The sequence below is a fragment of the Hylobates moloch genome, unplaced genomic scaffold (assembly GCF_009828535.3).
Source record: "Hylobates moloch isolate HMO894 unplaced genomic scaffold, HMol_V3 SCAFFOLD_18, whole genome shotgun sequence".
In the NCBI taxonomy this organism is placed as follows: domain Eukaryota; kingdom Metazoa; phylum Chordata; class Mammalia; order Primates; family Hylobatidae; genus Hylobates; species Hylobates moloch.
The window spans coordinates 3,784,760-3,801,574 of NW_026652293.1; the positions used below are offsets into that span (position 1 = coordinate 3,784,760).

Genomic DNA, 16,815 nt, shown 5'->3' on the forward strand with positions numbered 1-16,815 from the left:
GGGAAGAGAGACACAGTCGTCCCCAGGCTGGGAGGAGAGACCCAGTTCCAACTTGTAGGGTTCTCTGGGGTCTGGCTTGGTAAGTCGCTTTCTGCTATTATGTGGTTCTAATTAAGCAGAAAGCTCGACAAAGGAAAAAACAAACAAACAAACAAACAAACATAAAATGGAGAGAGCCCAAGGATAGGAATTGGAGGATTCTGAGGGAATCACTGGGGAGAACACCATTTAAAACAACCATGGAATTCTGTGTGTTTGGGAGCGAGGGAGAGAGAGCAGAACCCCAACAAAAGTTGTGCCGTTTCTTGAGAACCAGAGATGCAGGAGTCCCCCAAAACTGCTCAGCCTGTCTCCACCACCCAGCAGCTGCTGCTGGTCATAGATAGCCAGGCCGTCATACTCTTCAGTGACCTCAAAGACTTTTCTTTCTTCCTCTCTTCCCTCCCTTCCTTCCTTCCTTCCTTCCTTCCTTCCTTCCTTCCTTCCTTCCTTCCTTCCTTCTTCCTTCCTTCCTTCCTTCCTTCCTTCCTTCCTTCCTTCCTTCCTTCTTTCTTCTTTTGTTGTTTCTGAGACAGGGTCACTCAGGCTGGAGTGCAGTGGTGTGATTACAGCTCACGGTAGCTCCAAACTGCTGGGCCCAGGGGATCCTCCCAACCTCAGCCTCCTGAGTAGCTGGGACCACAGGCGTGCCCACCATGCCAGGCTAGTTTTTAAATTTATTGTGGAAACATAGTGCTATCATGTTGCACAGGCTGCTCTCAAACTCCTGGCCTCAAGCAATTCACCTGCCTCGTTCACAGACTTTTCTGATCTTGCTTGTCTCTGTTTAGGGTTTCTGGAGTCAGGACCGCTGTCAGGATGAGTGGGAAGGGCATCCCCTCACCTGTCTGTGCCTCAGATTCTTCAGCTTCAAAATGGAGGGAATAAAACTACTTACCTCGAAGGGCTGGTGAAAGGTTAAAATGAGATGTAATTAGTTTAGACATTACATTAACACATAATTAGTTTAGAATAGAAACTGGCATGTGTTAAGTGTTAAAATAAATATTGGCAGCTTTTGTTGCTTTATCTCTATGAATCCTTTGCAGAAGTCAGAGATCACAGATTATCTAGAGGTAGGCCATGGTGGAGAATTGAGAATGAGATGTGGAGCAGTGATTGGATGAGGAGGTCATATAAGCTGCAGGAAGGGCAAGTGACTGAGGAAGCTTTTGTGGAGTCCTAATTAGAGAAACAGAGTTAGGCTGGCAGGACCAAGGGAAAGCAAAGAGAGAAAGCAGATAAACGGCCGGGTGTGGTGACTCACGCCTGTAATTCCAGCACTTTGGGAGTCTGAGGCGGGTGGATCACCTGAGGTCAGGAGTTCGGGACCAGCCTGGCCAATGTGGTGAACCCCGTCTCTACTAAAAATACAAAAATCAGCCGGGCGTCATGGTGTGTGCCTGTAATCTCAGCTACTCGGGAGGCTGAGACAGGAGAATTGCTTGAACCTCGGAGGCAGAGGTTGCAGTGAGCTGAGATCATGCCACTGCACTCCAGCCTGGGCAACAGAGCGAGGCTGCATTTCAAAAAAAAAGAAAAAAGAAAAGAAGCAGATAAACTATAAGTCTTCATTTCTTCATGGTCCAGGACACATAGCCCTCCTGCGCAAGTAACTCACAGTCTTCCTGCGTCCAACTATCACCAGACACCTGCAAGCTATTATAGCTCACTGCAACCTTGGTGTTATCAGAACTGCACAAAGCCCTCTTCAACAGACAGCATAAACACTTTTCTATAGAATCTCCAGCAAGCCTGTTTCCTGGCGGTTAGCTTCTCTTCTGCTGGCTGCCCATTGCCTCCTTGCAACGTATTTTCCTACTTTCTCTAATAAATCTGTCTTTTGTTATTATCTACAACTGTCTTGGTAAATTATTTTAACCCTGCACCACTGGCCCAGGTACTCCCCGCTCGCCTGCAACAGCTTTGGCAATGGATCATGATAGCAAAATGTCAGAGGTTGGCCAACAAAATGAAATGGAGCCCAGAAGAGAATAAGAGTAACTAGGAGTAAGAAGAAGTGTGACTGAGACCAACATGGGTTAGGTACAGATTTAGCTACTATACCAAAGGCCAAAATAAGGGTGTCTCTAACAAAGCATATTTCTCTTACATAAAAGAATGAGTAGATGGTTTAGGGTTGGTATGGTGGTTCTGTAGTGTTGGAGATCCAGGCTTCTTCTATCTTGTAGGACAGCCAGGTTTCTTCTACCTTGTTGCCATGCCATTCTCAGCATGGGGCTTCACCTCCCAGTCTACTCCAGCTCCTGCCATAACTCCTACCTTCCAGCTCATGGGAAGGGAAGAAAGGTGAGAGTGGACACATTCTTTTGCTAAAGGAATGACCTAGAAAGTACGCATACCACTTCTGCTCACATGTCACTGGCCAAGACTTAGTTATGTGTCCATCTCATGCTGCAAAAGAGGCTGGAAACGTGGTCTTTATCTGGGTAGTCATGTGCCCAGGGAAAGGAATGTAGGGAAAGGGAAGGAAAAATGGCTATAGGGAGTGGGCAATGAATTGTGTCTGCTGTAGGACTGATACATATTTTGGGATTGTAATGGAATTTTTATTCCTAATGATTTCTGAAAATGTCTGATAAAGTTGCACCATCTTGTTTTTGACCAACATTCAAAAAAACAAAACTACGTAAAGAATTGGAAGCTGGAAGTTTCCTACAATGACCCCACTACTACCTGAGTACCAAAGCCTTATCAATGCTGATGATCAAAAAAAGACTTGAATTGTCCAATTCCTCTCTAGGAAAATATTTTGGAGACAAATTAAGACGAATTAAGTCAAATGACTATTAAAAAACTTTCTTCCTCTTGATTAATGATTCCATCCATTACCATTGAGACTTATTAGCAGCTTACCTTTTCTGAGGGAAGATATTAAAGGACAGAACGTGCCAAGCTTTTAGAGTTTGACAAAAATACTCACTTAAATTATTATTAGATTCTGAGATATGCTCTGAAGGTGACGAAGGAGCTTTTTGGAATAGAGCCAAATGCTAATGCTGATTTCCACAGCTGAGCAAGGTCTGTGCAAGCACCCCAGGATCACTCCCTGCTCTCTCTCCTGCTGTTTAATGCCTAAAACATAGGTTTACATATGTTGAAATGTTTATATTTGTCCCAAGGCTTTTCTGGAGGGAACTGGGTATAAATAAACCACACAATGGATCCCTTCCTCACTAGAAACTAAAAATTAGGTCATCTCCTTTGTCTTTCCCCATTCCTCTCCTGATAGGAATGTAGATTTTTAAACAAACATATCAAAAGTATGCTGTGAAGAGGGATCAGTGTATCAGTGTTAGTAACAGTGGGCTTTTTTTGTCTTATAATTGCCCTGCTGTAAAAACTGAGAAAGGAGATGGAGAAAAGAAAAGGGAAAAGAGAGGAGAAAGGAGAAAGAGGTACTAGGTTCTTATTCTTTGAGTCTTTTTGGTGCCATAGATGACTTTGACAAACTAGTGAAGCCTATGGACCCCTTCTCTGAATAGTGTCTTTAAATACCTAAAATAAAATGTATAGGATTACCTAGGAAAACAATTATATTGAGACAGAGCTCCACTTACAGATTCTTTAGGAGGTCTGTGGACTACAGATGAACTCTCTGGGTTGTCTCCCCTGCCTGCATCATCAATTCCCTTACATCAAGCGTAAGTTCCAACGGTTTAGGCGGCCTTAGTTTGACAAATACAATCCCTCACATGAAGCTGCTACATTGCATGCCCAAACTCTTTCTCAGACACATGGTCATTTGTGTTCCATGGACATGGAACTAGCATTTGAAGGCTGTTACTATAAAGCTCAAATGCACAAGCCTCTTTACTGCAGGTTAAATTGGCCCCACAGTGATAGATCTCCACACGCTCTGCCTGGATGCCACTTGCTTTCCTGTAGCACTGAGCAGAGACATGATACTGGGATTCAGTCCTTAAAAGTAAAAACCTTATAATAAATATGTAAGTTCCTCTTGATGAAATATGTAGTAAGCAAAGGCTGCTTTTGTTACAGTCTCAGCAATGTACCACAATGTAGCAGTCTCTCATCGTGAGGTATCACCCCAAGTTCTTTGTCTCACAACCAAGAGAATTAAGGAGCATGAACACAAAGGATGAGGTTGGAGTGAAAGTTTAATAAGAGAAAGAAGAAAGCTCTCCACAGCAGAGAGGGGTCCCGAATGGGTTGCCATTTTTATAGTTGAATACAAAGTCTTTTATAAGAAACTGATAAGGGCTAGGCATCTCATTTACATAAGATGCAAATTTCTGGTAGCTCCACCTCATTCTCCTAATGCACATGGGGGCCCTTAGCTTGAGTTACTCCATATTGTTTTGTTCCCCTTACATGCATGTGTTAAAGGACGGAATTTTCCACTGCAAGCACATCTGGGCATCTGTGCAGCTGTGGGAATGTCTTAGGTAAGACCTCCTGTGCAAATTTCCTTATCTGTGCCTGCAGCTTGATTTTTCAGGCTGTTCTTTTGTTTGAAAGAATTTAACTGAGGACCCACCCTAACTGCCTGCCTGACTGGTTTCTTCCTTTCTTCTCTTGCATTCTCATAGTAGCAGAAGCTCCTAGCCTTTAAAAGTGGGCTTTGTTTTGGGCAAAGGAGAGACAGGATGATGGGGAAATGTGGGGAGGGAGTCACCAACTCACACCTTAATTAATTCTGCCTCCGCCATGGATCTGGGCTGAGGGACCTAAAGGCAGATATCATCTCAGTGTTGGTCCTTGAGTGCTTCCTCACATGGACAAGTTCAGAGTAGGAAAAATGATGTCAGGCATGTCCCCAAGACTCCTGTCATCCCCCCTTCTCACCAAGCCTCACTTATATCTAATATGTGTCTTCAGGAATCTCCAGGTGGGGAATGACTCTTCCCCAGGTTGCCTTACTGAGACCTGAAAAATAAAAAATAAAATTCCAAGGCCCTAACTGACTGAAGTGATCCCCTCTTGGCCAAGGGGACCCCAGAGAAACCTTGGAAGCTGAGTCCTGGCCATGATGCTATAGAAGTTTGGACATACCTCATTACATCTGCTCCCTTGATAACTGCCATTAGGCTTTCTTCCCTAAGGGCTACACAGAAACCAGCCCTTTCAAAAGACTCCACGCTGATAATGTCAATGACTAACTTATCTTCCCAGGTATAGAACAAAGACAAGGTGAGATTAGTCACTTCTTCACCCTTCTCTGAGACATCTGCTTCCTCTATTCCTCTTCTCTTCAAATGTTCACATTTAATTATGTAAAATGTAGATTTCCTGGGCACTAACTAAAGTCTGACAAATATGTAGTCATTCCTCTCACTGCTCCCATTCCTTTTTTAAGGAAAATGTATAAATATCAAACCTCCTGAGAACCTCTTTGGAAAAAAAGAGCTGCAGATGTGTCTGTGACTCTCATTTTTCCTGGGCGCACCCTCAAGCTGGCTTAATAAGCCTTGATGATTTGAAACTTATGCTTCAGTCACTAATTTTGGTTGTCAGGCTCCCACATCTAAAGGAAACCATTTTACTGGTTCAAAGACTCAACCAACGCCAGTCTTATGCACTCAGCCCCTCCCCTACCCATTATGATGAACTCTGTTCAGCAAAGAGCCATCTATAAATTCCATCCAAAGACACAAGGCCCCCCTGGGACTGCCAATCACAACAGGGTTACTTCTATTGTATCCACCATGGGTGGAACCAAAATAATTCCTTAACTAGTGAAACCCTGTATCAGGTTCTGTAAGTACCATCAGACTGTACTTAGCAACATTTGGTTATGGCCCACAAGGTGTTTGGGCCATTTCCCTAAGGAAAATCCTTGGTTTCCTTACTTCCCTCTAGGAACAGTACTCAGCTGGGCCCTCGGCCCACAGAGAGAGGGGAGAACACTCATCCTGTGTTACAGGAAAGGGGTCCTGATCTAGACCCCAAGGCAGCATTCTTGGATCTTGTGCAAGAAACAATTTGAGGCAAATCCATAGAGTAAAATGAAAGCAAGTTGATTAGGAAAGTAAAGGAATAAAGAATGGCTGCTCCATAGGCAGAGAAGCCCTGAGAGCTGCTGGTTGGCTATTTTTATGGTTATTTCTTGATTATATGCTAAACAAGGGGTGGATTATTCATGAGTTTTCAGGGAAAGGGGTAGGCAAGTCCCAAAACTGAAGGTTTCTACCCTTTTTAGACCATATAGGGTAACTTCCTGATGTTGCCATGGCATTTGTAAACTGTTATGGTGCTGGGAGGAGTGTCTTTTAGCATTAAAATGCATTACAATTAGCGTATAATGAGCAATGAGGATGACCAGAGGTCACTTTTATTGCCATCTTGGTTTTGGTGGGTTTTGCCTGGCTTCTTTACCACAGCCTGTTTTAGCAGCAAAGTCTTTGTGACCTGTATTTTTTTTCTGACCCACCACCTCAGTCTCTCAAAGTGCTGGGATTACAGGTGTGAGCCACCACACCCAGCTAAGATTCTTTCTCAAGATTGTTATAGCTATTCTGGGTCCTCTGCAAATCCTTATGAATTTGAGAATTCACTTGTCAATTTCTGCAAAGAAACAGTTGTTCATATAAAATAGATTATCATTTTTCTTACCAGATTTAGTAGATTTTCTTTAATAGATATTTTTTCTTTTGCTGTATGCCCTTAGGCATGTTTCCAGAGCCTTTAACTGTTTGGGGTTTTAAAAAAATGATTTTCATCATTTTCACTGGAGCTTCCCAAATCATCATACCGGAAATCAATCTCTTCAACAAAGGATCACACACACACACACACACACACACACACACACACACACACACACGAACTCTTACAACTCAATAGCAAAGGGAAAAACAAGTCCATGTTGATGATGACAAGGAACAACCAGATATCTCATACATTGCTGATACAAGTGAAAATAGAATAAGCACTTTGGAAAACTGTTTGGCGGTTTCTTACAAAGTTAAATGTTTCACCTATTCTATCACTCAGCAATTAGACTCCTAGGTATTTAGGCAAGAGAAATTAGAGTTACAGCCACAAAAAGACTGGTATAATAATGCTCACAGTGACTTTATTCCTAATAGCCTGGAAATAACACAAATGTTCATCAATTTAAAAATGCATGGCTGGGCGTGAGGTGGTGCACACCAGTAATCCCAGAACTTTGGGAGGCTGAGGCGGGTAGATCACCTGAGGTTAGGAGTGCAAGACCAGCCTGGCCAACATGGTGAAACCCCATCTCTACTAATGATACAAAAATTATCCGGATGTGGTGGTACATGCCTATAATCCCAGGTATTTGGGAGGCTGAGGCAGAAGAATTGCTTGAACCTGGGAGGCAGAGGTTGCAGTGAGCTGAGATCACACCATTGCACTCCAGCCTAGATGACAAGAGTGAAACTCCATTTCCAAAAAATAAAAAAAATTAAAAAATTAACGCATAAGAAGAAAACAATGTATGCATCCAATAGAATACTATTCAGCAATAAACAGGAATGAACTACTAATATATGCAGCAACATGGGCTTTGAAGTCAGGCAATCAAATTGCTGTGTGACTATGGGCCAATTACTTGGCCTCTCAGTGTCTCTGTTATCTTTTCTGTAAATGGGATTGTTGTGGGTTGACTCGTATCCCCCAGAAATTTATGTGTTATGGCCCTGTCCCCTAGTACCTTAGAATGGCACCATTTGGAGACAGGGTCTTTAAAAGGGTCATTTAAAATGAGATCATATGGGTAGGCCCTAATGCAACATGACAGGTGTCCTTATAATAAAAGGAGATTAGGACACAGACACTGTCTCAGCCTGTTTGGGCTGCTATAACAAAATACCACAAGCTAGGTGGCTTATCGAGACCAAATATTTATTTCTCACAGTTCTGGAGGGTAGGAAGTCCATGATCAAGTCTCCAGAAAATTCAGTGTCCAGTGAGGTCCCTTTCACCATAGATGACACCTTCTTGCTGTGTCCTTTGTTAATACAAAGGAGTCAAAAATGTTTAAAAATTTTTCAAAGTTTATTAGGTAAAAAAGTACAGTAAGCTAAGGTTAATTTGTTATTGATGAAAGAAAAATATTGTTTATAAATTTATTGCAACCTAGGTGTACAGTGTTATAAAGTCTACAGTAGTGCACAGTCTTAGGCCCTCACATTCACTCACCACTCACTCACTGACTCACCCAGAGCAACTTCCAGGCCTGCAAGCTCCTTTCACAGTGAGTGCCCTATACAGGTCTACCATCTTTCATCTTTTATACCGTATTTTTACTATACCTTTACTATGTTTAGATAAGTTTACATACAAAAAACACTTACCATTGCCTGTGACATTCTAGAACTTACCATTGCCTGTGTTACAATTGCCTATGGTATTCCGTACAGTAACATTCTGTACAGGTTTGTAGCCTAAGAGAGATAGGCTATACCATGCAGCCTAGGTGTGTAGCAGGCTCTACCGTCTAGGTTTGTGCAAGTACACTCTGTGATGTTTACACAATGGTGAAATCGCTTAACAATGAAATCGCCTAATGACACATTTCTCAGAACGTTCCCCCTTTGTTAAACAATGCAGGACTGTATACATATAAGCAATTAGAACAGTGTCTGGCACATAGTTTTGCTGTTATTAGTATCATTGTTAACTTCTCTTCCCTATGAACATCTGAAAAACCCCTATCTTTTTTTGTTTATATTAACATATACACAATTCATGTCCTTCCCTGCAGAGAACGTGAGAGAATGAGGGCAAAGGGGGAATCAAAGCTGGAAAGGCAGAAACAAGCGACCCAAGGCGCCTGCTTGGCACCAAACGACTCCCCAGGTAAGCCCTAGCCAGCCCCCATCCCCACCCCCAGCTGGCCTATGCTAATAGAATTCAGAAGGTAACACAATCCTCAGGCTCCGAATTCTTGGAGGATCCTGGCCAGGGGCTATGGGAGCTGGCAGGAGGCCGGGAGGCTGAGGGCTGTGATAAAGATCAAGTGCCCACAGCCCTCCCGTCTCTTCCATCCCACCCGGGGCTGCCTCCTGAAGCCTGGCCTCAGTGAAGTTTTGCAGATTTTCTCTAACTGGCTGTGTGGCTTCCTGGAGAGAAAGTGTCCAAGCCCAGAGAGCCTCAGGAATGAGAGTCTAATCAGACCCACGTGTGGAGAAAACCTCTAGTCCTTTTTCTTAGTTCTTGCTGCTTTCGTCCCCACCTGGGAAAAGACAGTAGCCCAATAGGGAGGGCCTTTCCTATGCGGGGAAAGCTGGTGGTCAGGGTCCCCCTTCCCCCGCCCCCACATTTTCCCCCATGGCTGGGGCTTAGAGACCTCTCTGTCACCCTGCAGGGGAACATGGATCCAGACAGGGCTTTTGCTCCTCCACCCACCCCAGGACCAACCACAGTGAAAGTAACCACTGAAACACAAGATAGTTGGGACCTCTGGGTGTCAAACAAGAAGGAGGGTAGAAAACACACAGAAGGCAAGAGACATAGTCCTTCTGGAGCCTCAGCCCCTGCCTAAGCTCCCTGTCTGGGGCAGAAACATGAAGTGCCCACAGAATACAAGAAAAATAAGACAGAAACTTTTTTTAACTCTGTACCTCAATGGATGCAAAGGGACAGAAACTTATGAGCAAAAATTGTTTGACTCTTACAGGATCCAAATTCCCGGCAAAGCACGAACAACCATGGCAAGAAACTGCCTGCAGTGCTTTCTGCCACCTTCTCAGCGAGATCAGGAGTCAGCACTTCTGAATGCGTCTCATCTACACCATGCACTACATAGGCACTTCTACATACCGTCCATTCTCATTACTTAGGGTACTGATGCCCTACAAAATCACTGCAGACCTCGAACCTCTGGTCAGAACATTTTCATTAACCAATCAATACCTAGCCTGGTTTAATGAGTTTCCATGAAGTATGTACCATTGATTCATTAACATTGAACTCACAGGCCACAACACTATCATTTCAGCCTGAACAAAGCTTATCTAACACGCTTCTTTTCTCAGTAAATCTCATCATAGTCTTCTTGTGCTTAGGAGCAGGAGACACCACTTCAGCACTATGCCTGGGGACCATTTTAAACAGTGAAATCACCAAGAAAAAGCACAAAAAATGCCAAAACCATGGCACTAAATAGACTGCAAAAAGGGCATTTGTTTACAGCATGAGGGCTGAAAGAAGAAGGAAGAGCATGCCTTGTCCAGCCTCAGCTGGGAACGTGATTAGAATTTCCGCTGCTCTGTGCATGTCTGCAAATGACCCCCAAAACACTGTAAATATTGATTTGAGGGTTACAAATACATTTTAGTGAGTAGGCAAATTTGCAAATACAGAGGTCACAACTAACAGGACCAACTGTACATTATCCCATTTACTTCTCCTAGCAATTCTGTGTGGTAGGTATTATTATTTGTAAAGACAGAGTCTCGCTTTGTTCCCTGGGCTGATCTCAAACTCTTGGGTTCAAGCAATCCTCTCTCCTCAGCCTCCCAATGTGCTGGGATTACAGGTGTGAGCTGCCATGTCCAGCCTGTGGTGGGTATTATTATTCCAATTTTAAAGAAAACTTGGGAGCTGGACACGGTGGCTCATGTCTGTAATCCAGCAACTCAGGAGGCTGAGCAGGAGGATCCCTTTAGCCTAGGATTTTGAGGCTGCAGTGAGTCCACCACTGTAGTCCAGCCAAGGTAACACAGCGAGACTCAGTTTCTAAAAAAAAAAAGTTGGAAAACGGAGGCTCAGAGGGGTTTATGTGATTTGTACAAGGTGATATGGCTAACAAGTGGCATTTGTATGTCTCCCACATCAAGCTTAAGACCTTTCACTTGGAGAAAACTCTACCAGAGAAGATCATCCTGCCTCAGTCAATCTTTTATTCTGTATCTATTTGCCATACCTACATGGGCTTGTTCAGCTACTCCTATGGGCTGGTGTGTTCTCTTTGATTTATCTGGGGGTGCTTATGGGGACGGGGAACTATAACCCTCCTCCTCTATCTCCAGATTGAACTCAGATTCTTGAGTAGAGAGAGGGCCTCTCCTGCTGTTTATTCCCCAGGAGCTCTGCAAGCAGAGTCTTGAGAAAAGCAGCCCCCATTCCTATCCTGGATTCAGCTACTGCTACAGGCTCACAGGGCAGGTCGTCTGGGGCAAGTGTGGGAGGGCTCAGGTAGGCTCTGCATCAAGTCATTCAACAGATGCAACAGATATCGGGCCCCTGCTATTTACTTAGTCCAATATCGAGCTTGCCTCGGGGACACTGTGAAGACATAGGAAACATCTCCACCCTGGTCTGCTTTCAAATAAGTTACCTGTGGTGTGGGAGATTAAGACACAAACGTCACAGGCCAGCCAGAACCGTGCATGGTGCAGAGCTGAGCTCAGCACAGCCTTCAGTGGGTAAGAGCACCCATGAGGGCTGGCGTGGGTCCTTCTTCATGGAGAAGGGGTTTTGAAGTGGAACTCAAATAGTGAAAGGGATAGATGGAAGGAAGGAGGGGAGTTCAGGCATAGCTTGGGAGGAGATCAATGTGGCTAGAATCTGGGCTGCAAGCTCAGGATGGAGTTTAGCAGCAATGAAGAAACAATCCAGGAAAGAATCCATGAAGATGCCGGAGATGACAGAGCTGTGACTAAGGGTTGGAGGCTGGAACTGCACAAGGCAGCACATTCTTGGTTACTCCTGAACAATGCTGAGTGGAGAGCAGAAAAAAATGATGCGGGTCCCTTGCCAGTCACAGTGGGGCTTTAGCCCCTTCCAATGCAGCCTGATAATAGGACATGCTACAGAGAAGAGGAAATGCCCTGTCAGGGGTTTTATCTTTATCCTCAGAGCCCCACAGCTGCCTTTACTTCCCCAATCCATTTTCTATACTCCCCAGCTCCAACTGATTCCTCAACCCACCCAATCTGGCTTCTGTTCCATTTCTTTTCTTTTCATTTTTTGAGACAGGGTCTCACTTTGTCATCCAGGCTGGAGTGCAGTGGCGTGATCTCTGCTCACTATGGCCTCAACCTCCAAGGCTCAAGCTATCCTCCTGCTTCAGATTCCCAACTAGCTGGGACCACAGGCACACATCACCATGCCTGGCTAATTTTTTGTTACTTTTTGTAGAGATGTGGTCTTGCTATGTTGCCCAGGCTGATCTCAAACTCCTGGGCTCAAGCAATCCTCCTGCCTCAGCCTCCCAAAGTGCTGGGATTATAGGCATGAGCCATCATGCTTAGTCCCCATTTCTTATAAAAGCCATTTTCATGAAGATCACCATTGACCTTCACATGACTATGTCCAAGGCACATTTTTTTTCAGTCTTCAACTAATTGGATAGTTCCCTTCTAGAATGTAATAATCATGAAGTCAAGGAATTTTGCATTCATTACTACAGTCCCAGAACCTAGAACAGTCTGGTATAAGTGCCTGATAAATACAGTAGGTGCCTGATAAATACTCAGTGGATAAATGAGTGAACTTTCTTTCCATGGCTTCTGTGACGCCATGCTCTCTGGTTTTCCTTCTACTCCCTGTCTGCTTCTTTTCTGCCTTTTTTTTTTAGACTCTTCTTCTTTATCCTGACATGTAAGATGACTCCAAACCTCCATCCTAGGCACTCTCCTCTTCTCATCCATATTGTTTTTCTTTGGGACACCTTATTCATTACCTTTAAGTAGCATCTGTGGCTCATAGTATTGTCCAAGAGTGGCCACACCTATATATTTATCCCATCCCACATACTCTTCTTAAAACATAACTGACACTCTTCCACCAAGAAGTAGGGTCTAAGTTTCCTCTCCTTGAATCTTCCTGGCAGCTTATGACTTCTTTGGTCAAATGGAAGTAACGCTGTATGACTTTGGAGGTTAGGTCATATGAAGAATTCAGCTTCCACCTGGATCTCTCTCTTGGGTTTCTTGATTTTAGAAGCAATCCATCCTGTGGTAAGGAAGCCCAGGCCATGTAGAGAGGCCACATGTGGGTGTTGGCAGCCAACGACTCCAGCTAAGCTCTCAGCCAGCAGCCAACATTAATATCATATAGGCCAGGTGCAGTGGCTCGTGCCTGTAATCCCAGCAGTTTGGGAGGCCAAGGCGGGCAGATCATGAGGTCAGGAGTTCAAGACCAGCCTGGCCAATATGGTGAAACCCCATCTCTACTAAAAACACAGAAAATTAGCTGGGCATGCTGGCAGGCACCTGTAGTCCCAGCTACTCGGGAGGCTGAGGCTGAAGAACCAATCACTTGAACCCAGGAGACGGAGCTTGCAGGGAGCCGAGATTGCACCACTGCACTCCAGCCTGGGCGACAGAGCGAGACTCTGTCTCAAAAAAATAAATAAATAAATAAAATAAAAGAAAGAAAAAAAAATAGTTTCAGATCCCAGCCATTGAGTCTCCCAGCTAAGACCTCAGACACTGTAGAACAAAGTCATCCCCTCCATGCACTGTCCCAAGTCTCAATATAACAAAACCATAAGAGATAATAAATGGCTGTTGTTTGAAGTCACCAAGTGGTGAGGTAATTTGTTACTTGGTGATGGACACCCACTATACCATCTGTATGCCGATATTCTCTAAATGTATATTTCCAACACAGTCTTCCCCTTTGATCTCTGGATCCATATATCCAATTGCCTGCTCAGCATCTCCATTTGGATGCCTCAAAGGAGCTGTGATCTCACCATTGCGAAACTCTAATTTTCCCAGAGGTGTGATCCTTTTCCACTGTTTTCTTTCTTAATAAATGGCTCTACCTTCCAACCATTTTCTGAATCCAGAAATTTAGGAATCTGTCCTTAATCCTTTCTTTTCCCCACTGGTCCACAAGAAATCCATCAATAAATTTGGTCAATTTTACCTTTTAAATGTCTCTCTCTTTTTTTTTTTATTTGAGACAGAGTCTCACTCTGTTGCCCAGGCTGGAGCGGCATGATCTCAGCTCACTGCAAGCTCCGCCTCCCGGGTTTGCCATTCTCCTGCCTTAGCCTCCCAAGTAGCTGGGATTACAGGCACCCGCCACCAAACCCAGCTAATTTTTTTGTATTTTTAGTAGAGGTGGAGTTTCACGGTGTTAGCCAGGATAGTCTCTGTCTCCTGACCTCGTGATCCACCCGCCTCGGCCTCCTAAAGTGCTGGGATTACAGGCGTGAGTCACCGCACCTGGCCTCTTTTTTGTTTTTTTTTTTAATTGAGACAGGATCTCGCTATGTCACCCAGGCTGGAGTGCAGTGGCGTGATCTCAGCTCACTGCAACCTTCACCTCCCAGGTTCAAGCAATTCTCCTGCCTCAGCCTCCCCAGTAGCTGGGATTACAGGTACGTGCCACCACACCTGGCTAATTTTTGTATTTTTAGTAGCGACAGGGTTTTGCCATGTTGGCCAGGCTGGTCTCGAACTCCTGGCCTCAAGCAGTCTACCTGCCGTGGCCTCCTAAAGTGCTGGGACTACAGGCCTGAGCCACCGTGTCTGGCCAAATGTATCTTAAATCTCACCACCTTTCTACATCCCCACCATCACCCTGATCCAACCCACCATCACACCTCACCTGCCTGCACCGCTGTAGTAGTTTCTTGTCTTCCCAAATCTAGTCTGCTTCTCTCCACTTTGTTCTTCACACTGCAGTCAAAATGATCCTTATTTGGAAATTAGTTGGAAGTGGTGGCATGTGCCTGTAATCCCAGCTACTCGAGAGGCTGAGGCAGGAGAATTGCTTGAACCTGAGAGGTGGAGGCTGCAGTGAGCCGAGATCGCACCATTGTACTCCAGCCTGAGTGATAGAGCGAGACTCTGTCTCAAAAAAAAAAAAAAAAAAAAAGCCCTTTCTGCGCGGTCACGCGGAGCCAGAGCCTGGAACCAGGCTGCAGCCCCTCAGCTTCACCCACCACCTCCTGACCATGGACCCCCACAAAGTGAATGAACTTTGAGCCTCTGTGAAAATGTGTAAGCAGGATCCGAATGTTCCATACACCAAGGAAATGCGCTTCCTGAGGGAGTGGGTGGAGAGCATGGGGGGTAAAGTACCACCTGCTACTCAGAAAGCTAAATCAGAAGAAAATACCAAGGAAGAAAAACCTGATAGTAAGAAGGCGGAGAAAGACTTAAAGGCAGATGAACCATCAAGTGAGGAAAGTGATCTAGAAATTGATAATGAAGGTGTGATTGAACCAGACACTGATGCCCCTCAAGAAATGGGAGATGAAAATGCAGAGATAACAGAGGAGATGATGGATCAGGCAAATGATAAGAAAGTGGCTGCTATTGAGCCCTAAATGATGGTGAACTGCAGAAAGCCATTGACTTATTCACAGATGCCATCAAGCTGAATCCTTGTTTGGCCATTTTGTATGCCAAGAGGGCCAGTGTCTTCGTCAAATTACAGAAGCCAAATGCTGCCATCTGAGACTGTGACACAGCCATTGAAATAAATCCTGATTCAGCTCAGCCTTACAACTGGCGAGGGAAAGCACACAAACTTCTTTGTTTTTTTTTTTTGTTTTTTTGAGACGGAGTCTTGCTCTGTAGCCCAGGCTGGAGTGCAGTGGCGCAATCTCGGCTCACTGCAAGCTCCGCCTCCCGGGTCCACGCCATTCTCCTGCCTGAGCCTCCGGAATAGCTGAGACTACAGGCCCCCGCCACCACGTCGGGCTAATGTTTTTTTTTTTGTTTTTTGTTTTTTGTTTTGAGACGGAGTCTCGTTCTGTCGCCCAGGCTGGAGTGCAGTGGCGCAATCTCTGTTCGTTGCAAGCTCCGCCTCTCGGGTTCACGCCATTCTCCTGCCTCAGCCTCCCAAGTAGCTGGGACTACAGGCGCCCGCCACCACGCCCGGCTAATTGTTTGTATTTTAAGTAGAGACGGGGTTTCACCGTGCTAGCCAGGATGGTCTCGATCTCCTCACCTCGTGATCCACCCTACTCGGCCTCCCTAAGTGCTGGGATTACAGGCGTGAGCCACCGCGCCCGGCCGGAAAGCACACAGACTTCTAGGCCACTGGGAAGAAGCAGCCCATGATCTTGCTCTTGCCTGTAATTTGGATTATGATGAAGATGTTGGTGCAATGCTAAAAGTTCAACTTAGGGCACCGACAATTGCAGAACATTGGAGAAAGTATGAGCGAAAACGTGAAGAGCGAGAGAGCAAAGAAAGAATACAAAGAGTTAAGAAGGCTCCAGGAGAGCATGAGAGAGCCCAGAGGGAGGAAGAAGCCAGACGACAGTCAGGAGCTCAGTATGGCTCTTTTCCAGGTGGCTTTCCTGGGGGAATGCCTGGTAATTTTCCCAGAGGAATGCCTGGAATGGGAGGGGGCATGCCTGGAATCAATGGCCAGAATGCCTGGAATTAATGAAATTCTTGGTGATCCAGAGGTTCTTGCAGCCATGCAGGATCCAGAAGTTATGGCAGCCTTCCAGGATGTGGCTTGGCACCCAGCAAATATGTCACAATACCAGAACAACCCAAAGCTTATGAATCTTATCAGTAAATTGTCAGCCAAATTTGGAGGTCAAGCTTAATGCCCTTCTGATAAATAAAGCCCTTGCAGGCCGGGCGCGGTGGCTCACGCTTGTAATCCCAGCACTTTGGGAGGCCGAGGCGGGCGGATCACGAGGTCAGCAGATTGAGACCACGGTGAAACCCCATCTCTACTAAAAATACAAAAAATTAGCCGGGCGTGGTGGCGGGCGCCTGTAGTCCCAGCTACTCGGAGAGGCTGAGGCAGGAGAATGGCGTGAACCCGGGAGGCGGAGCTTGCAGTGAGCCGAGATCGTGCCACTGCACTCCAGCCTGGGCGACAGAGCAAGACTCC

The 16,815-nt window shown here is 45.2% G+C and overlaps 1 pseudogene; it reads left to right on the forward strand.

Moving 5' to 3' along the window:
• Nucleotides 1-14,908: 14,908 nt before the first annotated feature.
• LOC116457710 (hsc70-interacting protein-like) lies at nucleotides 14,909-16,522 on the forward strand (annotated as a pseudogene).
• The last annotated feature ends 293 nt before the right edge of the window (nucleotides 16,523-16,815 follow it).